Source organism: Gracilinanus agilis, chromosome 3 (assembly GCF_016433145.1).
Source record: "Gracilinanus agilis isolate LMUSP501 chromosome 3, AgileGrace, whole genome shotgun sequence".
In the NCBI taxonomy this organism is placed as follows: domain Eukaryota; kingdom Metazoa; phylum Chordata; class Mammalia; order Didelphimorphia; family Didelphidae; genus Gracilinanus; species Gracilinanus agilis.
The window spans coordinates 263,795,563-263,820,390 of record NC_058132.1 but is presented as its reverse complement, the minus strand read 5'-3'; the positions used below and the strand labels follow the sequence as shown (position 1 = coordinate 263,820,390).

Below are 24,828 nucleotides of genomic sequence, written 5' to 3'. Positions count from 1 at the left end.
CATTTAAGCGCCTCCTAGGTGCCAGTCACTGTGCTAACCATTTAAAAAATATTACCTTATTTAATCTTCTGAATGACCCTGAAAGGTAGGTGCATTTATCATCCCTGTTTTATAGTTGAGGAAATTGAGGCAGGAAGGTTATGTAACTTGCCTAGGATCACATGGCAAGGAAGTATCTAAAGCTGGATTTGATCTCAAGTCTACCTGACTCCAGTCTTTGGTGACATGGATCAAGTCAACAAACATTTTTAAGCACTTTCTAAGTTCCAGGCAATATGCCAAACCCTGAGAATATAAATATAAGCAAAAAGACAGTGCCTGTCTTCAAGATGCTTACAGTCTAATGGGAATGAAGCTGAAAAGGAGTAGAGGGAAGAATGGGGCATGGTGGATAAAGAAGTCCAGAGAATCAGAAGTGAATATACCAAAGTGACTTCAGAACCATTTCCTTAAAATGGAGGTTCTAGACCCGTAAGAGGAGATGTCCTCAAGAGTGGAAGGATATTCAAGGATCAAAAGGTTCCTGGGTTCTGGCAGAGAGGGGGAAAGAAAGAGTGGAAGGAAGCAACCATTTGTTAATCACCTTCAGAAACTATCTTGTTGATCATAAAAAAGACTGAAGAATCAAGAGCCACACCCAGAAAAGAATAAATATTAGTGTCAGAGAACAAAATGATCATGAAGCTTAATCAAGTCATTGACCAGCATTGATATTCACCCTTCAGTATTCTGGATTCATCCTATTAGACTGCACATGTCTTGTCTAATATTAGAGGCTTTAGAAGGTGTTGTTGAGGAGGAAACGCTTAGAATATTCCAGAGGTGAAGTACAGTGTAAGCCAGTGTGATTTTCCAAAAGCAAGCTGACATTACAAAGTAGGTCAACTTTATCTTTTATGCCTCCTGCCTCTTGTTCTGGGCAGTGAGGTGGCACAGTGGATGTAATGCCAGCTTCTGGAGCCAGGAAGCCTCATTTCCTGAGTTTCATTCTGACACCAGACACTTACTAACTATGTGATTCTGAGCAAGTCATTTAACACTGTTTGCCTCAGTTTCCTTATCTGTAAAATGAGCTGGGGAAGGAAATAGCAAACCACTCCAGTATCTTTGCCAAGAAAACCCCAAATAGGGTCATGAAGAGTTGGGGCATGACTGGACAACCACTTGTTCTGTGCTCCTTTATGCTCTTTGTTCTCTTAACTCTTCTCTATTAAGTATATCACTTCTTTTCTTTCTAGAATGAGGTTCTTACACATTTTACTCCCTTTCTTCCCCCCACCAAAATTTCCTCTCTGATCTTTCATTTATACAAAAATGTTAATGATTAGTAATAACTTAAAGTATCCACCTTAAGGGAAAATAAGATAAAATTCTAAAAACGGGTTTTCAGAAATCAGTCAACATTTAAGTTGAGAATCTTTGTGAACATACACAATTTGTGGAATCTCTGAAGTCATACCACATAGTTTGTAATCCTATATTGTAAAACTCAGGGTCCACATGAACTGGATTCAGTCTTGGAGGCTTCTTTATAATAAAAACCTCTGACTTGTCCTTAATTCCACCTAGGGCTCAAACCTTAGAAGCATCTGAATTTTCCTTGTTTCTAGTTCTTCCCTATGAACCCTCAGTTTCTTCATAAACATCAAGCTAGCAAAATGAATAGGATTATAAAAAGAGGTTCATGCTAACTTCATGAGAGTATTTATTATCAGAGAAATATCACAGTGAGCACCAAGTCTTCTGCCTCAAGAATTTTTGTTGTTCAACCATTTTCAGGCACGTCCAAATCTCCATGATCCCTAAAGGGTATTTTTGGCAAAGATACTAGAGTGGATGACCATTTCCTTTTGCATATCATTTTCTAGATGAAGAAGCTATGGCAAACGGGGTTAAGTGATTTGCCCTTAGTGAATGCCTGAAGCCAGATTTGAACTCAGAAAGATTATTACTGACTCCAGGTCCAGCTCTTTAACCACTGAGTCCCTTAGCTACCTGTATCAGTCCTTAGGGACACCCAAACTCAATAGAAGATCTGTGTCAACCACTATTCACCATTCTTCTCATACCTGGCCAGCCATGATAGCTGGTCACTTGCAACACACATTTGAACCATGTTTTTTAGTCCCTTCCCTGCCTGCTTGCAAGATCTGTATTGACCAGTATCTTCTAGTATAAGTGACCACCCACATGGCATTACTACTTGCTAGTACAGGTAGTTTAGAACCATCGCTCCAGATAGGCTCCAAATATATGACCCGTTATTGAAACTTTGGGCTCATATATTCAAGTTCAAGTTCAGGTTCAAGGTTGATAACTCTTTTTGCCACTTTCTAAGAAATTTCCATGGGAACATCTCAATTAGAATCTTAATTATTTTTTTTCCTTTGGATATCCCATCCTCTTGGAAAGTTTTTCAGGTTAATAATATATGGGAACCAAGAATAGGTTTTATAGCCAGATTAGCAAAAAAAAAGTTATAAACTATTTCCTAGTCAATTCCCACTTTGACCCACTTCCTCCAGTGTTTCTAGTGCTTTCTTGAGGCTTCTCTGAGCCCAAGGATAATTTTTCATGGCTTAGCCCTTGTCACTAGGGAGAAGGAATAGAATAGTAACACTAAAAGAAAAGTGCATTATAAATTTCTTTGCTAACTAGGCTAGGATATCAGTCCCCTATGTGTTCTTTCCATTATTTTAATAAAATTTGCTCTATATCCCATGCCTTATGAAATTAGAATACCTGTAGGAAAACTGAATACCCCTATAAATGAACTAAAAATAAACAAAATTCATATGTTCCCAGGTAAACTTAAAGGGAGATGTTTAAAAATGAGTCACAGGGCTATTAAGAAGTCTTCAGGATTGAACCTGGACAATGTGAGCTGAGAGCTTCAGGAAGGAGGCACCATTTGCATGGTATACCTATATGAGAGGCCAGCCCTGAGCACTTATTATGCAGTCCTGTTCTTGATTCTGGTTCAAGGCTGGCCAAATGCCAGGGCTGTCCTAGTTTTGGTTTGATTTGGGAACCAATGAAGCATTTGCAGATCTCTGAACAGTTATCTACAGAGGACTTATCTTGGCCAAACACAGCAACCTTATGCAATAAGGATACAATAGAACTTCACTTCCCTGAACATTCCCCCTCTTATGTCCACATGGAAATACAGTGGTCAGAGGGGGAGGTTATGGTTATTTGTGTAGACTTTAGAAATCTGCTGAGTTGAGTGAGACTTTAATGCCTTTAGGTGACCAAGAAGCTCTGTCACAGGTGAGAAACAGGCAACCCCAGCTCTGGTGCACTTTGACGTTTGTTTTTTGGGTCCCAGTTTGCTTTGGAAAAACAACACCAAGCCAACCTCTACTACTGAAGAGCTAGTGGACATAGCAGTTGTATTTCTGCCCTTCATCATTTTTCTTTAGTAGTAAATGTCCTTGGCACACATTTAGCATTGCTTTGGAAATTTCAATGTGGTGTTCCATTTGCAAAAAATGCCAGTCTTGTTCATTCGTATTTCCAAGCCTTATAATTCTAGTGGACATATTGTTATAGGTTTTACAAATTCTTTGAATTCTAGGAAAAGTTTCCTAGTATCCTAGTTTCCTAGGATCTTTAAATCCAGGAAATGAGAGTAGACAATTTCTTTAAAGCCCTCTATTGCAATTTTTTCCATTTACAGCACGTTATCCCTTATTTAAAAATAACTTAATTTATCTAGTATACATTGCATATAGACTTTAAAGACAGACTTTGAAATTGAAACACTGTTACTTAGAGGTTATATGTAGTCGCATATTTTATGAAGAAATCAAAAGAATTTAAAATTCTGAGCACAGCTTTCAAAAATGCCAAGTGGTTACAGATATCTACAGGTTTTCAAGACTGCATATTTTGATGAAAACATATCACATGCAGAGGTGGATGTAACCTCCTGTAAATTAATAGATTGTGTGTTAATTTCCAATGTGAATTCTTATGAATTATGCTAAAATGTGCATCTTCACCAATAAATCACATATAATTCAATAATGGGGTACTAATTATGTGTAACTTGATTTTGTATAATTTTTAATTAAGTATGTATTGTATAATTGGTTTTTAATTTTACCACATGCTAAATTACATCTTACATATATTTAAAATAATACATCTATAGGATTCTGTAATTGTTTTCATATAGCTATATAAACATCATCCCAGTTGCACTTTAACCTGTTTTGCAGAAATTTAAAGCTTTAATTGAAAAAATATGGCTAATTGTTGAATCTTGGCCTGTGCATTTAAAGTAAAAAATATTTTTCCAACTTAAAAGTCAAACTTTAACTTCAACAGATATTAAAATACTTTTAGTCAAAAATTTAAATGAATGAGGAAATTGTCTTGGTACTCCCTTTTTTATGTCCATGCCAGTACAAGTCCCATTGATGGTGTTTTCTCCCTCTATTACCTAAATTGTTATAGAACTGAAGTCCTGTTAAATGATCCTTTTCTCTCCTGAAGGCAATTAAAAACCATTAGATATATTTTGTATTGCTATCATAATTTCTGTTGAAAAAACCCCATAAAAACCAAGTGGCAATCATGTAGTTACCATATTACACTGAATTTTAAAGACAGTGATAAATTCTAGGTTTGTTTTCTTATTCATAGCTTGCCAAAATTCCATTCCATCATTTTGGGCACATTCATAGTTCCCTAGCAAGACACTAAAACACCTCTTTGTATTCATATCAAGCTTGTGTCAGGAAACCAGCAGAGAAAGTGTATGTTGGACATAATGAGAGTTGCCTTAAGTACTTGCACTCATAAGTGTCTAGTGATTTAAGTCAACTAATCCATTGTGCTCAGGAGTCTTGTGTGGGTCTCACAGGACTAATCTAGAGGGAGCAGATGCCATGATCCTGGAAGCTTTCATATTTTTTTCAGCCTCTGGTATTTCCATAACTAATTTAGTTTTGACTGGATAGATGGCAAGATGGCTTGGTGTACCTCTTTATGATATTTACCATGGGGGAAAAGGCAGAACATTTAAACACCTCTAAGTAGTAATACGTGATAAGGAGTCAGATGGGGTAGGGAATGGTATGGCCAAGCAAAAGCCCAAGAAGGGAAGAGCTTCATTAGAATGTTGGCTGAAAATTAATCTAGACAGAAGCTGACTCTTGAGCCACATTTTGACTTAAATGGTTGAATTCTTTTTGGTATGAGTCAAACTATCATGTTTGAACAACTCTATGTAATTTTATGTTCCTATTTTTCCTTTCTGCAATGTAAACTGGAGAATAAACATTTATATTCCAAAGTGCTTCTTGACACTAGCTTCACTTCTCTGTCTTCCTTAAGTTTATTTTTTTCTTTGTTGTTGTTTTCGTAATTTTCAGTAGAGTCCCATTCCTTCTGATCTTTTGGGATGTTTTCTTGCAAAGATCCTGGCATGGTTTGCTATTTCCTTTTCCAGTTCATTTTACAGATGAGGAACCTGAGATAAAGACAGTTGAGTGACTTGTTCAGGGTCTGAGACCAGATTTGAACTCTGGTCTTTTTGACTCCATGCACAACTCTTTAACCACTTAATTTTTCTTAGTTTTTCACTCTAAAAGTTTTTTTTCCTCTTCAGATTTAGAAAACATCTCTTGTCTCTTTGCCCTTGTTAGTTAATTGTTTTTTGCTGAATTTAGTATTGCTGACAGTGTTCATTTTCTGGGCCCATCTAGTGGTTTGTCCTATTTGTTAATTAATTACACAGGAGCCACTTGAAATAACACATTTTGTCTGCCAAACATTTTGGTTCTTGAACTACATGCGCCAAAAATGGAGGTTAGACAGGCTAAGTTAAATCATATTCAACACCCTTTCAGTTGGTTAGTCAATAAACATTTATTAAAGCACCTACGGTCTTCAAGCAACTGTGCTAAGCCCTGAATAAACGTAGAAAGTAAAAAGTCCCTGTTTTCAAGCATCTCCCAGTCTAACATTGAAGACAGTACATGAACAACAGTGCACATTTTAACAAATTTCATTCCTTTGTAGATTATTTTTTGTACCCACAACACTTCCAATTTTCATAGCAATTTTATTTCTTCTACTTTACAAAGGCCATCAAATTGTGCATGTACCACAAATTCCAATGATTATTAGTGAACTTCATAGAGAAAGGGTGCTAGGATTCAGAGAGGTTGTCTTCTAGATACAGTAAAAAGCACAGCTGGGATTTGGAATCAGACCATCTGCCTCCAAATCCAGCCCTCCACCGTGCTATGCTGCCTTGTCTTTAACCTCTCCAAATCAAGATTGAATGGAAAGTATTTTTGTAAAATTTAAAACATTGTATGAATGTGAGCTATTATTAGATCCCTTATGAATGTCCTCTGTATGTGTGGGTAGGTGTGTATGAGAGTCTGTGTATGAATATACGTGGATTTATGTCCCATTTTCTTTTTTTTAAACCCTTAACTTCTATTTTAAGATCAATTCTAAGACAGAAGAGCAGCAAAGGCTAGGAAATTAGGGTTTAGCAACTTGTCGAAGGTTACACAATTAGGAAGTATCTGAGGCCAGATTTGAACCTAGGTCCTCCCAACTCCAATGGCTGGTGCTCTATCCACTGTGCTACCTAGCTGCCCTAATGCCCCATTTTCAATCAATAAAGCAAAGTTGTGCTACAGTAAAAGAAAAGGAATTTCCTTTCATTACATTAGATGTAATCCTACAAATATTAAAAGGGGGAATTTTATAACAAAGAAAGCGATTTCTTTAATCCCGAAGCATTTTGCTTGAAAAATGTTTAATACTTTGACGACAGACCACAAGTGGCCAAAGCCTCTTATGTTTTCAGTGCATAGGTTGAGATTAAGTCTACTTTTGTTTTCTGTCTCCCAGATATCCCCATCCTGATTAAGTGTGTTCATTTTTAATTATACAGCCTAATAGTGTGTTTTGAAGCCTTGCGAAGGTGACATTGTGAAAGAGATCAGCTTAGTCTGCTTCTTGATTAAATTGTTATAAATGTCTTTCCTTTACTAAGCTTATGCCCCAGAGGTATCCTACTTTCAAACACAGCATTTTGATTTTCCTTATTGCATGCAGTACATGGCTGTCTCTACAATGGTCCCCTCTGTATAAGAATATCCCCTTCCCTAAAAACTAAGTAGGATTGGGCAGTTTTGAGGCCACTGCTCAGATGGGAGATCTCTAGCAAAGTCATCATCATCCACAAATAGGAATAGAGGAGCTAGAAGGTGTAAAAATCTGTACTAGTCAATGTATCAGTGCTCTAAATTTTCTCAGAAATCTTAATGGCTGATGCTGAAAGTAGGTTGCTTGAGTTCTACATATGATTTTTAAAAATTATATATACATGTAAATGTATATATGTGTGTGTTCCTTTTTGTACATGAAATTTAAAGGTTAATGAGTTATTTTAAATGAAAAATTATGTTAATAAAATAATTTCTTTAAAAAATAGGATGGCACCAATGTCCACTGAAAAATTGTTTGTCTTTGAGTCAGGAGACCTGAGTTTTGTTCCTAACTCTTCTATTAGCTGTATGGCCAAAGGCCAGTCACTAAACCTCTGTGAACCTTAGTTTCCTAATTTGTAAAATGTGGGACAGTTGAAGTAATAGTAATGACACCATTGTACTTACCTTACAAAGCTATTGTGATAAAAGAACGTTGGTAACCTTGAAGCACCTTATTAACATAAGTTATTACTAAAGAAGTTACATCTTTGTTTTGGGGAATTTTTACAACTCTCAGATATTTAGCTTTATAAGTGTCAATAGAGGATTGGTCCAGTTTTCCTTAATATCTTGAAATCACATTTCTCTCTTTCCCTTTTTTGCGTGCTCTTTCAGCCAGTCTGTTTCCTTCCTACTCTCTTATTTTTCTTCTTGCCCACTTAACCATTCATTTGCTTGTGATCTGATACTGCTGAATAGAGGTTTTGGTATTTTCACTCCTGTTCCTCATAGTCTTATTATGAAATATGAAATGTATCCCTAACCAAGATATTAAGGTGCTAAAGTTAAAGGGAAGAACATAGTCTTACTTAATTCTCTCTCTCTCTCTCTCTCATCAACCTCTCCAAATCATTGAAAGCAATTAAAACTATAGAGATGCATGAAGCATAATAAACAATTGGCAGAGATAGACATGATTCCTCAGGGGAGTTCTCTCTTTCCCAGATTGTTTGGCCTTTACCAGATCTGCTTCAGGATGTCTTTTAAGGAAAAGGACAAAGACCTTTTGAGCTAAGTTCTTGCCATTTCCCTTGGGAGTCTACATATAAATACTAGTCTAGATATTGGACAGAGGTGGAAGGGGAAATGTTTTGTTTTTTTTTTAGGGGAGGGGAACTCCCAGTATAAAAGGTTCTTAGTGGTAGGGAAAAGGAGACTTTACTATCAATATAGTCAAATGTAATTATATGTGTACAGGTATGCATTCTCTAGCAAGCATCATCTGTTCATTTATGTTCACAAAGGAAAGATGGTAGTTGTGTTTACAAAATTCCTAAAAAGCACATATATCCTTATGCACCTTATATGGAAGGATCAAAGTAGCCACATCCCAAGCATTTGTCATGTATGATGATAGTCATATTTCAGCTGGAAATGAAACAACATGCCACTTGAAATTGTATCCGAGGTGCCTTCAAATTTTTTTCCCATTCAAAAAGTATGATTAACTTTATTTTTTTAAACAAAGTTTAAAATAAAACAGTATTAAAATATTACATTTATACAATATATGTACAAATAAGTTGTGGTGTTTTCCGCAAGCAATGCACTGAAACATTTTAGGGAAAATTAACTTAGTGCAGTTTCTTCAAAAGAAGAAAAGGTTTCACAGGTCAAGTAGCAGAAATAATATAGTGTAATTTTTTTCTGATGAAGTCCAGTTGCTTAGCTGCTGAGCTAAAATATTTATTTACATAGAAGCTTTTTTTACACCAAGTTCTTGAGTGCTCCCGCTTTGAGTTCTTACATTATTTTTCCAGTAAGTTTTCTAGAAACCACTGTATATACATCTTTATTCTGCTTTAGTCTTTTCTACTTTAAATCATCTCATATTGTCCTTTTTTCATAATGTACTTTTTGAGGGGAACCCTAAATTTTCTGAACATAAATGACTTTAGTCTACAGTTTTTAAAAAGTACCTTAAAGGGGATATTTTCTTTGATATTTTCATAAAGCTATTCTTCATATAAAAATTTTCCCTACTAAAATCATTGTGATAATATACAAAGGTTTTATATTAAAACAACCCGTATATTAAACAAAGCTCTGATTAAGATGTGCACAGCTATTTTGCTGAATCTGGAGTTTAGAAAAGCCAACCTTTTCCTTGTTTTATCTTTTTTGTTCTTACCCAAAGATTATACTGAAATTCACAAAAGTTCATGTATTTTGGAGCAGAATGCTATGGCAGCTGTAATGAAAATGTCATCATCTTATTCTATAACTTAAACCTCTGTAAACAGTCAAGAATTTTTTCAAGAATTAACTGAATAGCACCAATCAAATGAGTTCTTGAACTTCCAGAGTACAATTTAAAGTGGCACTCATCTAGTCCAAAACATCTCAAACAGTAACATTCCTAATTGATCAGAATGAACTTTGTTGCACGAGTCCCAAAATTGTAGCTAAGGTAAAAATTAGACTGACTACATAGTTCCTGGATCTGTGTTCACCCTGGGAATGAAATACTAATATTTGTAAACTAGTTCGGCTGTTGTTGTTTTTTGACAGCTAAGATCTGAACTATGGTTATCCCATTCTGAATGGGTAGAGGCTTTTAACTCTTTCATGGCAGTGTAATTTCTGAATTGGTTAGGACTATTACTAAAGTTGTTTTAGCTTTTTTAGTACTCCAAAAGGAATATAATATTCTACTGCCAAGTCAGAACAAATCCACTCGGCAAGCTCTCAGTTCAACTTTGCCTTTAGTGTTTTCCGGGGGATTTTTCTGTGCTCTTCGGTGGTGTCATGATGCCTCCATTGCACACTGGTGACAACTGTCCCACCTTTGTGAAAGCAGACACATAATTGACTTCCTCCAGCATAGCCAAATAATTTGTGTGTGTCTGGATATTATGTCTGTCTTCTACAGCAATCTTCTTAAAAATCTTCAGTTTCACCGGAGGTCCACCCTTCACTACTCTGGCAAAAGGTACCATCCATTCTACACATTCTGAAATATTGTCCCAGTCTAAACCTGACGCTTTCTTAACAACTTCAATGGAGGTAAAATGGCATAAAGCAGCTGCTGCCAATATTCTATACTGGAATTCTAATGAGTCAATAGAGAGAATACACAGATCCAGGAGCTGGGCTATCTGAACAAACTTTTCCTGGGAATACTGAGGTAGGAGTACTTTAGGAACATCTTTTAGAGCATCGACTTGGAGAAAGACATTCAACCAGGCAATAACTGTTACTGGACAGAGCTCCCACTTTAAAGCCTTTAATATAATGAGTTCCATCCCTAGGATATCATCTTCACTGCAAGCACCATCAGTAACATAAGCAAATTCTTGTAATTTAGGAGCATAGATTTCCTCAAGTTTTGCAGCAATGAATAATGAGGTAATACCAATAAGCTGAAGCATATTTTTGTTTATATCCTTTTGTGTCAACATAAATCTATCAAAAAAATCTTGAGCAAGATAAAACGTTTCCCTGTGAAGTGTATACACTTCACATACCTCTAAAAGCCAGTCTAGAAGTATTGATCTCATCTGTGGTTCTACGTCAGAATGTAGCATTTCAAAATGTTTATCATGAACATATTTGGTCTCCTTTTTTAACATATTAAACCAGACATCCTTAGAACATCCCCAACTTAGGTCAGGCAGAGGCGAAGGATTTATAAAAAGGTTTTTAAACCTGTAGTTAGTAAACCTGGAGAAGTCACTGGTGACAGTTTCTTTGTGTGGGATTTCAATAATAATGCAAGGAGTGATACCCCCAGATAACACAGGTGGCCAACAATTCCTAATTTCATATTGCTGTCTCTTGGCTCCAGTCTCCTCTTTTCTTTTCTTTACATCCTGAGTCGTTTTCCTTTTTTTGGCTTGAAGGAATTGGGTTTCCTGGGGAGAATCTGTTTGACTAGTCTGGGGCTGCTGTTTAGCTTGCAAACGGCTACTTCATCTTGACATTTTTTTCTTTGGATTCTTCAAAAGTTCCCAGACAGATTTCGCCTCTGCACGACCCCCACTCCCATGCGGGAGGGGAGGTATGGGCACTTCAGCCTTCTGTCCCTCCCTGGAGGTAGAAGCCTGAACTCCATGCTTCCCTGGCCCTCTAGAAGGGGGCGCCTGGGACCCTGGCCCAACTGCACCAGGGCTGGGGGCGGGGGAAAGGTGGAGAGCCAAAATCGCCTTCAAATTTTTGATGAGCTATTATATGTGATTGTCATGTCATCTTCTCACTTTCTTTTACTTGGAATTACCAACTTTCCTCTGGATTTTAGTACCTAGATATTCTAAATTTTTCCCCAAACAAAAATCATCATATCTACCTATCCCTGACACCAGCAGCTAGAAAGCAACCCTGAGAGTAGAACACATGAGAATATTACCATGGGTCTGGAATAAAGATAGCATTGGCAGCTCTAGTTTCTCAGAGCATTAGACAAATTCCATTGGATTCTATTTTGCTGAACTGAACCAGAGGAAAAGACAAAAAGCTAATGATTTCTCCCTCTTCCTTTGCCTCTCTTTTCCCAAGAGAAGTGTATCTATTCTCTGAATCTTCCTTGCTTGAGTCTGTTTGCTTTTTGTTTCATTTTTATTTTAAAATCAGTTTTTCTGAGATAAATGCATTGCAGATCTATGTATTTCATTACTTGAATGTGGAAGAAAAGTAGTAGAGGTTAAATGCTTAAGAGAGAGACTTTAGTACTGTGGCAAAAATCACTAGGGATTTTTTTGGCTGGAGGCTTAAACTGAACAAAGGAGAATTATCGATTAATATTTTATAACTTCTAAAGTCAAAGAAAAATAAGGACATAGATTACTACTATGCAGTGGGTTCAAGAGCTTTTATTAAAGGGGCATGGGCTAGAACTGATAGAGGAGACCTTTGACTCAATTATTTTTTCTAATGTTTTTCAACCTTCAGTTTTACTAATGTGTTTTGTTTTTACATTATATACATTTAGAGATAACTCTCTTCATGGGAACTCTTTTGTAATAAAATAAAACAGTTAAATAAACCTAAAAACACAATGACCTTATATGAAAGTTCATGAAACATTTTGTGACTGTAACATTCTTCTCACCTCAACATATGCACATATACACACAGACATCTTTATATATATATACATATATATTCATACATATATGTATGTATTATCCCTGTAATAGATAGCATCAGTGCTCTGGAATTGTGAGTGCTCCTTCCATTGTTCAGAGTTCCCAAAGCTTTCAAGATTATTTGTAAATATTCTTGTCATTGTATAATAAGGGTTTTTCATTTTATCCTGTAATTTATAAAAGTCCTCAAAAATTATTCATTTTTATATTACTAATGTTTGGTATAAATTGTTTTTCTGTTTTTACTCACTTTACATAACTTCATAAGTCTTCTCATATATCTTTTAAATCCTCATTACTTACATCACAATCATATACAATCATATTCATATACTACCACTTTTTCAGTCATTCTTCAATCACTAGACATATTATTAGAATCCATGGTTTTTGCCATCACAAAAAGGGCCACCATAAGTATTTTTGTACATAAAGGACTCTTTTCTCTTTCTTTAATCGCTGGAATATAGCTCTAGTAGTGGTATTCTAGATGAAAGGACATGAATTGTTTAGTCATTTTTTTTGCATATAATTCTCAATTGCTTTCCAGTATGGTTGTATCCATTCACAGGTCCACCAGTTGTGTATCAGTGTGCCTGCTTTCCCACAGCCTCTCCAACATTTATCATTTGCCTTTTTAAAAAAATCATCTTTGCCACTCTGTGAGGTGTGGTAGAATCTCAGAATTGCTTTTATTTGCATTTTTCTAAATAATAGTGATTTGAAGCATTTTTTTCATATTTCTATAGGTAGTCTGCCTTTCCTATTAATTTTAGCTTGGAAGGAAAACCAAGCCAAGCCCAAAGATGTAGTTGAGAGATGACTAGAGAAAAAGCCAGGGCTGAGAGTAGGAATTAGAGTGCCAACCACATGAAGATGGCATCCAGAAGGGGCAAACCAGTAGCCTTCTCCTCTTCGACCCAGCCTATGACCTATTTCTCTATATTGCTACAATTGTATTGGTTAGAAGGATGTAAGATAACCTTTGTAACTCTTAAGATTCTGAATTGTCCAAGCTTAGTCAAAATCTGCTTTATGAAGAAGACTTTTCTGGTCACCCTATATGCTAGTGTCTTCTCCTTTTAGAATACCTCCTGCCTACTTGGTATGTATCTTGTAAGTTTATATTACATGTGTAAAGTACTTCCCTTTTAAAATAGGAGTGATTTTAATGCTGAAAGGGGCAGAAAAATGTCCATTTTATATAAATAAAAAGATTGAAATGTAATAATAATAATAATCCGTAAAGTGCTTACTATGGGCCAGACACTGTGCTAAACACTTTATAATTATCTTGTTTGATCTTCACACAAGTTGGGAAGATAGTTGCTATTATTATTATTATTCACATTTTATAGATAAGGAAACCGAGGCAAACAGTTTAACTGACCTGCCCAAGGTCACACAGCCAGTAAATTTCTAAATCTGGCTTTGAAATCTGGTCTTCTTGAGTCCAAAAAACTGAGGCTCTATCCACTGTCCTTTGTTATGTAAGCAGTTTGGTTGATTAAAGATGTACCTGAACTTCTGGGCAAAGCTTGAAAAAATTAATATACAATGAAAGTTTTCTTTTAAAATGTAGGAGAAACAGGTAGACCGGAAGAACAATCAAATAGAGAACTACCTAAGATGCATGGACTTAGAGGACTTTTTGGAGGATGGAGCTATGACTGAGACTCAAAAATCATTTTGGGCCATCAGTTAATTTATATATGTCAGTTTTTACAGTCTGAAGGTTTTTTTTAAAGTCATGAATTAAAGACTTTTTTGGAGATTATGGGAAGATTAAATTAGGATATTTGTTTCACAAAGGATAGAAAGTTGAATTTCATGAGTTTTTACCTCAAAAAGGAAAGATGAGTCTGACTACCCTAAGGTTTTGACTTGAGCCTTTAGAACAGGGATGAATCCAACAGGAAAGGAGAAAGGAATAGTTAAAAAACAAACCAGGGGGGCAGCTGGGTAGCTCAGGGGATTGAGAGCCAAGCCTAGAGACTGAAGGTCCTAGGTTCAAATCCGGCCTCAGACACTTCCGAGCTGTGTGACCCTGGGCAAGTCACTTGACCCCCATTGCCTACCCTTACCACTCTTCCACCTATAAGTCAATAGACAGAAGTTAAGGGTTTAAAATAAAAAATAAAAAAAAGTAAAAAAAAAAACAAAAACCAGGGAAGGACATGAAAAGATCAAAAGTAGTGAGCTCTCAGGAAGCCTTCAGCTTCTGTCTTGGAGTCCAAAGATTGAAAGAGAGAAATTGCATGTTGGCAGAAGGAAAGACCGGGAGCCTGTTGATTGGAAGGAAGTTTAACTCTGCTTTAGTCTAACTTTTTGACCTTCAGTATCAGGTACAGTTTGAGAGAAGGACCTCTTGTAGGTCCCTGGTTGATATTTGTTTTTTTTCTCCCTGATTTGAGAAGGAAAAGAAAGAATAGACAAGCTTTGTAGCTCCTTTGATATAAACAAAGATTAGAAGCTGGTTGGACAAAGTAGAGTCCTGTGGAGTGAAGAATTGTTTTCATTGTCCAATAGAGCCAACTTGGGGAATTTTGATGTGATCTCTCTTTTGCTGTAACAAGATTCTGAGCACTGATTGTAGGACACAGAATACCATTGAGTGAAAAGCTAGTTGGACTTGTCTGCGTTGTTCCAAATTGATGGGCTTTACAGCTCTCTGGTTTGAGGATCCTTTTTTATTACAGCAAAATGTGAAACTTTCTCAATGCCTTTATAAGGTTGACTGTCATTGCTTCATCAGTTCAGGAGCAAAAGATTTTCCCAAGAGAAAAGAGAGGAAGACCAAAAAAAGAATTGTTATCAGAGAAGTCGTTTTGTGTGTTGCAGACTGTTCCTAAAGGGACCAAAGGCAACAAGACCTGCAGTGCAGAGTCATGAGTTTCCCCGAGCATATGGGAATTTCTCACTTAGGTGACTCTGCCAGGTTTCTTTGTGTGCCCACACTCCTCCACAGATACTGCCTATGTTGGTGGATGAGGGCGACCTAAGTTTGAATGAGGACGGGGATGTTTTCATTATTAGTGCATTTGCTATCACTTGAGTAAATGTAATATTATAATTATTCTCAGTTTTGTCTTATAGTTTTATGTTCAGTGTTTAAATGTTTAATGTAGGAGCCAATGGTATCATAGTAACTGATTTTATCTAAATGGGAAACCCATTGCAAGCGAATCAGGATGGAAGAAATAGGAGTATATCCCTCCCCAACAGGCTTACTCACTGGGACCTGGGAACATTTGAGTCACATTCTCTTCCAAGTGGGCCATTTCTGGGATCTGCATTGCTGCCATAATGATGCCAGGATGGGTTAGTGAGCCAGTCCAGAGAGCTGAAGTAGGGGGCCATGCTCTATTCCTAGTACTACACATTCTCACCCCTTAGGATGTAAGCACCTTGAGAACAGGATTTGTTTTACTTTGGGGTGTGTGTGTGTGTGTGTGTTTGATAATTTTTAGTGTTTATCATAGTGGTCTGGCACAAAATGAATGCTTAACAAATGCTTTTTAACTGCCTCACTAATTGTTTATGATTATTTTTCATACCAGGGAGCCACATAAGCCCTCTTATGTGGCAGTTAGATGGCACAATAGATTATTGTTTCCTTGGCAAAGATATTGGAGTGATTTACTAATTCTTTGTCCAGCCCATTTTACAGATGAAAAAATGAAGGCAAATAGAGTTAAATAACTTGACTGAAGGGTCACATAGTAAATATCTGGGACCAGATTTGAAATCAGGTCTTCTGACTCCATGCACAATTCTCTGTCCACTGCACTAATTGGATGCATGGAATAAATGGATAAGAAATAGAGCCTCGTAAAATAGGTGTTTTTAATGTCTATTTATTTTAATCCAGTAGGGACAATGGATAGAGCACTGAAAAATGGATTCAAATATGACCTCAGATACTTAGTAGCTGTGTGACTCTGAGCAAGTCACTTACCTATTGCTTGTCTCAGTCTTCCAAACTATAAAATGGGGATGATAGCAATAGCGTCTGTCTTCTAGGGTTGTTGAGAGGATTAAATTAGATATTATAAAGTGCTTTTAGCGTGGTGCTTAGCACATAGTAGGTAATTAATTGGTGCTCATTTCCTTCCTTCCTTTTGTTAAAAGAGGCAGCTTAGGAAATAGATGTGGGGCTAGTCAGTTCAGAACTCCAAAAAATGAGGAAGCATGGTAAAGAAGATGTGCAGGGATTACAACTGGTAGAGTCTCACACACTGGCTGCTACCACTTGAGGGATGGCACAAGGAAGTGCTAAAAGAATTGACCACCTTCCTTACCTTCCCATCAGACTTTCAGCCTCCTAGTGTTTCCCATGATAAAATTTGGAAGGAAGGAAGATCTTCCCCTTTAGTCCATCTGATTAGACTTTATTCATTCCTATTCATTTTTCATTTTCTATGTTACTTCTGTGTTGTTGCATATTGTAAAATTAGCTCCATAGCCAAGGAGCTCAGTAAAGAAGAATGACTTCTTAGAGTTCTGAAAATAAGTTCATTTTAGTGAAGACCTATCCCATGTTTAGGGTTCTATATTATATGCCATCTAGTTTTCCATGGCTATACATAATGATGATTATAATAAGTAGTAACATTTATTAATAATGATAATGCCATTTATTTACATTTTGCAAAGCACTTTATAGATATTGTCTCATTTGATCCTCATAACGACTCTGTGAGGTAGGTAAAATTATTGTCCCAATCTTATAGATGAGGAGACTGAGGCAGACGGAGATATTTATAGCTTTGAGGTACTAGCTGCATGGAATAAATGGATAAGAAACCAAATCTCATGAAATATGTATTTTAAATTTCTATTCATTTTAATCTAGTAGGGACAGGAGATTTGGTAGCAGACACAATCATTAAAATTAGCAGATGGTGTTTACAATGCCAAAATAAAGGCTAGTATAATTAGATGCACCTTGTCAGAAAAATCTAGTCTGAGCTGGTAGGAAAAAAGCATAGTATTGAATATCAGTAGGCTTGGGTTCTATGTCTGGCTCTGTTACAATTGGTTGTGTGACCAGTTAACAAGTCAGTTGGCCTTGGTGGCTTCATCTATAAATTGAGGAATTTGAACGTGATCTCTGAGGTCCCTTCCGGCTCTGAAATTCTGTGGTTCTATAAGTTTCTTTGGGGAAGGTAGTTATTTGTAGTAAAATCATTAATATGCTAATTCCTTTAATAGCTAAATGTTTGAAATTTTGGAACATTTGCTTGGAATCATATTAAAGGTATGTCACATTTAAATTCTGGAAAAGGCTACTTACTCCAGAATAATGTGAGACAATAAAGCTGTCCTACACCATTTTGATGACTGTTCATTGCTGCTAGGAAAGTCCCAACAATTAGAATTTGTGATTTCTTTGGTGCTGGTACAAGTAGAGGGAGGAAGAGAATGGAACATGAATATTTGTATGATAGAAAATACAAATTCCATGTTCTATCTCTTCTGTCAAAAGTATCCTATTAATAGAGTTATTAAAAATAAAAGAAAACAGAAGTTTTCATTTTTTTTGGCTTTAAAAGAGTGATTGAGAAGAGATATTTGAGGAAAATCAATTTCTATTTCTTTCCTGATAAGCAGTTGGTGGCATTTATTCCATCCTCTGGGTTTTCCCAAATGTAGTTCTCCCTTGCTATATACTCTCTCGACTTCCTATTACATGTGCCAGGCAGTGTGCTAGGTGCTGGTGGTTCAAAGATAAAAACTCCCTCATGGGGCTTACATGCTGTTGAGAGGAGGCACGTATACATGTAATTAAATGCAAAATATGTAACAAAAATGTGAAGTAAATTCAGGGTTGGGAGGAACTTTTAAGAGCTGAGGAAATCTGGAATAGCCTTCTGTATGAAGTGGCACTTGGAATTAGGGTTCCAGCAGGTTGAGGTGAAGAGAGATAGCATCCTAAGCATGGGAGAAAACATATGTAAAGACATGGAAAGTTGTGTTTAAGGAACTGCAAATAGGCTAGTTTGGCAGAATGCAGAGTGTGTGAGGGGCGTAATATGGAATTGGAATTAAATTGTGACTGCCAAACTAAGAAGTTTATATTTTGTCCAAATGCAATGGGGAACTTGTTGAAAGTTCATAAATGATCAGCAAGATGGAGGAATGACATGGTCTGTCTTTTATTTTAAGGCTACCACCCTGACAGTAGATTGTTTAATATATTGGAGAAGGGAAAGACTGGAGATGGTAAAACCAATTAGAAAGCTATTGTGATTGCCTATGCAAGGAGTGATAAGGAATTAAATTAGGATAAATGTTGAGTGGAGAAGAGGGGGGGAAAGGGAAAGATCATTTGGAATAGAGTGCATAAGATTTGGTAACTGACTGAATAGGGGAGATGAACAAAAGTGAAGGATCAAGGATGACTTCTAGGTTAGAAACATAGATACCCCAAAGTATATTTATGGTCTTATAGAAAAAAGGGGGGAATTAAGAATAATAGTGAATCTAGAGATAAAGATAAGGAGCTCTGTTTTAGATCTGTTGAAATTTATATGCCTATGGTGAAATCTAGGTAGAGATTCCAAAAGATGAAGGTAGAGGATTAGAGTTCAGGAGAAAGATGATGTAGATTTAGGAGTCATGTTAGAGATGATAATTGAACCCATGTGAAATGATGAGATCATCAAGAGAGATGAGATAGAAAGAAAAAGGAGGAACTAGAACAGGTTCTTGGGGAGTGCTCATATATATATGAAAATCCTGCAAGAGAAACAGAGGCAAATAAATCAGATTATTCAAGTTAAAGGAGAAACATAACAGAGCAGTGATACAAAAATTCAGTGAGGAGATAGAATACAGAATGAGGGCACAGTTAACAGTGTCTAATATTGCAGAGAGGTCAAGAAAGAGGACGAATGAGAAAAGTCACTGGATTTAGTAGTAACAACATCATTAGAGAGAGGACTGGAGTTGTCAGTATGGCAGCCAAATTATAAGAGATTGAGAAGTGAGTGGGAGGCAAAGGCGTGGAATAAATGAATATAGATATGTTTTAAAAGGATTTTGGCTCTGAAAGGGAGAAAAAATAATGCATAGCATCTTGAGGGCATTGTGGCATCAAGTAAAAGGTTTTTTGAGGATGAATGAGATCAGGGCATGTGTGTAGTCAGCAAATGAGAAAGCTTAGAAATGAGAAAGAGACCAAAGGAGCAAGTTCATAGAGAAAATGAAAGCAGATGGGATCTAGAACACCAGAAGAGAATTCACCTCTAAGACTGGAGCACAAGAGGAAAAATTGGGAATGATGTACAGAACATCCAAAGTGTAGAAATGATGAGAAGAGGGTACTTTCCTGAGAGATGGCTCCAATTTTTTCAGTAAAGTTTTTGGAAAAGTCCTCCCATCAGAGAAGAAGGAGAAAGGATATTACAGCTGGCTGGAAGGAAAAGTTTAGAGGAGATGCTGCAGGGAGTGGAATAGAAAATCAGTCGAGGAAGGAGTAAAATGATTGCCATGTAGCAGGGAGGATTCAATGCCATGAGAGGGCTGCATTTGGCATCAGCTCAATATGCATATGAATTTTGCCTCTGGAACTTCCTAGCTGTGTGACCAAAGTGGTCAATTACTCTCTCCCCTCTGAAGCTCAGTGTCCCCATCTATAAAATACCTCACAGAGTTTGACAACTGTGTCAAACTAAGGCTAAGATGAAATAAGGTGTACAAATAAGACAATGAAATAATTAGATGCTTAAGTCCATAAAGACTTCCTTAAATCTTCACAAATCTCCCTCTTCTCTGAACTCATAACATTTGTAATATAAATATCTGACATATATAATCTAATATATAACTATTTATCACTGTGTTTTATACTAATCTGAACTTTTCATCATTGTTTGAATGTGTGAGCCTTGTCTCCCCAACTCGATTACATAGACTTCATCCTTGAGGTCAGGGTCCCTGTTTCCAAAACCATGGTACTTAATGCAGTATATTGTTGTTGTTCAGTCTTTTCAATCATATCGAAGTCTTTGTGGCCCTATTTGGGGTTTTCTTGGCCAAGATGCTGTAGAGTAGTTTGCCATTAGCTAACAGGGTGAAGTGACTTGCCCAGAGTCACCCAGCTAGTAAATTGTCCGAGGCCAGATTTGAACTCATGAAGATGAGTCTTTTTGACTCAAGGTCTGGCACTTTATCCACTGCATCACCTTGCTTCCCTCGTGTAACCTAAGTGCTCACTAAATACTTAATGACTGATTTTCACCTTTTTCTGCCTCTCTTTGGGGCTTTAATCATGGACTAGCATTTCTTCTCCAACTTCTTTTTCATTGAACTAGCTTTCCCATATGCTTTTCATCTCTCTCTCTTAACTCTGTGTTTCACATCCTGAACAACTCATCCTTTAGAATCCCCCTAATTTTCCCTTCCCTTCCCTTTCAAATTATCTCTTGCTTATCTGTAATTATGTTTTCAGTAACTCTAAGCTTTCTCATCTTTTCTTATAGTTGTTTTAACTCTTTTATTTCTCTAGACCTCCTGCCTCAAATCAGGTTTATTTTTCTACTCATCAGTTTCCTTATGGGATTCCCAACTTTCTTGACTCCAAGAATCTTCCCATCATTTTTACCATCTTGGGTTTCCCATGAAGACTCCTTTATCCATAACTTTCATTAGGTCCTATCAAATTCCATTTTTCAAATATCATATTCTTAGCTTCCTGAACACATTTTGATATGAATAAAAGAAAGTGAGGAGATTCTGCTAAAACTGGATTACCACAGTAGTTCTGAATTTGCTTTTGCTGCTTTCTCTGTCCAATTTCCCTAAAAAAATAATGTTCACTCTTTGTCAGAGTTGCAGCAACATTAGGTAAACATCACTCAATTATACTAAAAAAATCATTTTATGATTCATAAAAAACATATCCAGGAAAGCATGCTATTTTTCCTCCCAATAAAAAAGATTAAAATAACAGTGCACTTAAAATTTTTAAGTGTATAACCCCTCAATTCCATTTAGAAAACATATATGAGAACCTACTATTTATACGGAACTGGAGATAAAAGATAAAAAATGATTGTTTCTGCACTCAAGGAACTTAGAATCTAGTGGGTATTGGTTTTGAAATACACACACATATATAGGAAAATGGTCAAATAATAAGAAATATAAGAGAGAGTAAGGAAAAATACTATCAGAAATCTTAAGGAGGACTCACTTTCCCATAGAGTAGGTATGGGAGGAGAAAGGGTAGAAAAAGGCTTCAGGAAAGAGGTGACTCCCAAGTTGGGTTTTTAAGGAAGAGGAAGACTTCACTAGCACATCGAATCTTAATTTCTCCCAACTCCTATCAGATCTTTCCTCATTGTCCCAACCTTGTATCATTTTCATTCCTTCCCTCTGTTCCTTTTCTCATTTGCAGACCACTAGCTAGAATGTCCTTCCCTCTCCTCTTCTCCTTTTCACCTACCCAAATTCTAGTGATCTTTCAAGGGCTTGCTCCAATCAACATGAAGCTTTCTCTAAAAATCTTCCCAGACCTCATTGTCTTTCCTTCACAGCTCCTAGAAGAATTTGTTATTTTTACCATAAAATCTAGCATTTGTATATTTTTCTGTCTTATTTACTTTTTTTCATATTTTGGTCTTCTTTTCCAACCAAAGTAATAGAGTGATACAGAATGGGGGAAACTTACAAGGCTCAAGAAAACTGCAAGTTTTGCTCATGCCTTGCTGAGTGACCCTGGAAAAATTAGTTAATCTCTCTGGGATTCAAATCCTTCAAGTGAAAATGAGATTACACTAGATGATATCTGGGGCAAATTCTGACAGTTACTGAGCTTAGATGGTAAGATCCTTGAGGACAGGAAATGCATTTTATAATTCTTCCTATCTGCCATAATGCTGAACATATAGTAGGCACAAATATTTGTGGACTGCCTAACTGTTAAAATTCTAGTTTGTCTACAAAACTTCGTTTTGGTGTGCTAAGTATCAGACAGTGAGCTCAGTTGGATATTTTACACACCAATGATCCATAGTAAAAATATATATCTATGTAAAATAAAAGTAAAACAAAAAAATTTTAAACTCTTACCTTATATCTTAAAATCAATATTATTTATTGGTTCCAAAGCAGAAGATTGGTAAGGACTAGCCAATTGGCTCTCTATCTACTGAGCCACCTAGATTCTCTTAAAACAAAATTATTATCCAAATAAGCAAATTAATTTTGCAGTCAACATTTTTGCTTATAAATATACCAGCTTTGATATTTTTAAAAGTCCAACATAAGAGGCAACTAGGTAGGTCAATTGATTGAGAGCCAGGCTTAGAGAGGGAGGTCTTGAATTCCAATCTGTTCTCAGATACTTCCTAGCTGTGGAACCGTGGACAAGTCACTTAACACCCCTTGCCTAGCCTTTGCAGTTCTTCTACCTTGGAACCAATACACGGTATTAATTCTAAGATGGAAAGTTAGGGTTAAAAAAAGTCCAGCATTATATCTTTCATATTCAACCTTTCATATTCAATATTCATTTCTATTTTTTAATATTAGGATATTTTACTAGGGCAATTCAGAATAGTGAAGGAGAAAAAGTCCTGGGCTAGAATTCAAGATAGTGAAGACTCAAGAGATGGTGTGATACATTGGAAAAAATGCTGGATTTGGAGGCACGAGACTCAGATCCAAGTTTAGCTCTGGCACTTTCTAGCTTCGTGACCATAGGCATGTCATTAAGCCTTTTTTTAGTCCCAGTTTTCTCATCTGAAAAATGGAGATTAATAATAATAACTGGCATCCACATAAAACTTTAAGTTTGAAAAAGCAAAAAATCATGATTGAGATAAAATGGAAAAATTTTAAACAAAAATTTGTTTGGTTTTCCTTAACTACCCCTGGTTCTTACTATTTCTACCCTACATTTGGATGCTGACAATAATAAAAATGGGTAAATTAAATTTTAATCATTAATGTTTTTCCCTCTATATATAGTCTCACTTTTGTATTTATATCCCCAGTGCCTAGCACAGTACCTGACACGGAGCAGGCAGTTAATAAATGATTGCTGACTGATTGATCTTCACAGCAACCTTGTGAGTCAGATGCCACAGTTATTGTTATCCCTGTTTTATAGTTGAGTAAACCAAGGTGAGAAAGATTAAATGATTTGTTCAGCATCCTGAAATTTGTGTCGGGGGTAGAATTCAAATTCTTATCTTTCTGCCTTTAAGGGAAAGTCCTATATAATAATCATTGCACTGGTCTCCTTTCGGGGTTGTTAGGGGAAAGCATGCTATAAATGTGGTATTATTAGCATATCTTCTCTTGCTCCATTTCCATTTCTCTTCCTATATTCCTGTCTCCTATTTCTCCCACTGCAGAGAATTCCTGTCAGTTTTGAGGTTCTTTGATCTATTGTGACAAATGGTTCCTTGCTGGGTTTTCTGCCTCTGCTAGAGTCTCCCAGCGATTAAAGATCACGTGGCTTATACGGCTTCATGTACTTGACCTTTTCACATGATTGGCAGTTCTAAATGGCTACGGCAACACAGTAATTATGCACTAGCTGGGTTATGTTCACTTCATGAGGGAAAAAAAATCCTACCACAATGACACAGTTCTGCTGGATAGTGGAAAACATGTCCCCCTCCCTGCAGCAACTAAATAAAGGAAAAGAGTCTTTTTTTTTTGTTAGTCACAATGATGCTCCCCTTCCCACCTTGGTTTTAGTGCATTCTTCGGGCATTCAGTAAACACTCGATGTACCATCACCATGCCCACCTTAGGAATTGTTTACTCTATGGTTACCCTCTTACATAATTAAAATGTTTTGAAGCTGCTGATTTTGCTCAGCAACACACTTCCACCCACATAGCTGAACAATGAAATCCAAGCTTTTCCAGCAAAGGTTATGGCCACAAAAGCAATACTACCTTTTTAATGACACCTTGGTTTTTCATTTTAGAGGAAGTGTAAATAGTCTGAATGAACGTGTGTCTTCACCAGGTATAAAGAGTTCCCAACTCTATTTCCTATGGATTTAAAAAAAATGGAAAATACTGAAATATAGTTTTAATCCTAAAACTTTCAAATTCTTAGAGACTTTGGTGTGAACGCTGCCCAGGTTTAACCCCCGGTTGTGCCTTTCCCTTGGAGCCAAAACAAGAAACATGGCAGGGGTTTCCGCTACCAGCTACTGGATTTGAGGTTCTGGAAAATCGAGTTTTTAAAATATGCCTTTTAAAAACCCGCCAATCAATCAACCAGCATCCTAAAATCCTTGTTAGGTGTCAGGTGTTGGGAATAAGAAAGCAAGCATAACACAGTCCCTTCCTCAAAGAGCTTTCATCATTTGGAGCCAGACAAGATATAGATGAAGTGGGATGCCAAATGGGACAAGATTTGTTATTTCTTTGATATAGGGAGCTCTGAGACAAGGAAACGTCTCCATCAATACAGATCAAAATCTGCTCTACAACTTTTCATCTTAGTGTCTTGCCTAGAGCACTGAGAAC

General features: G+C 36.6%; 1 protein-coding gene and 1 pseudogene across 1 annotated transcript in view; one reads left to right on the top strand and one right to left on the bottom strand.

Annotated features, from left to right (window-relative positions):
* Positions 1–24,828, top strand: part of SLC4A10 (solute carrier family 4 member 10) — a 257,844-nt gene that overhangs the window by 39,594 nt on the left and 193,422 nt on the right. The gene's annotated exons all lie outside the window — the stretch shown is intronic.
* On the bottom strand, positions 9,950–11,188 carry LOC123242239 (annotated as a pseudogene).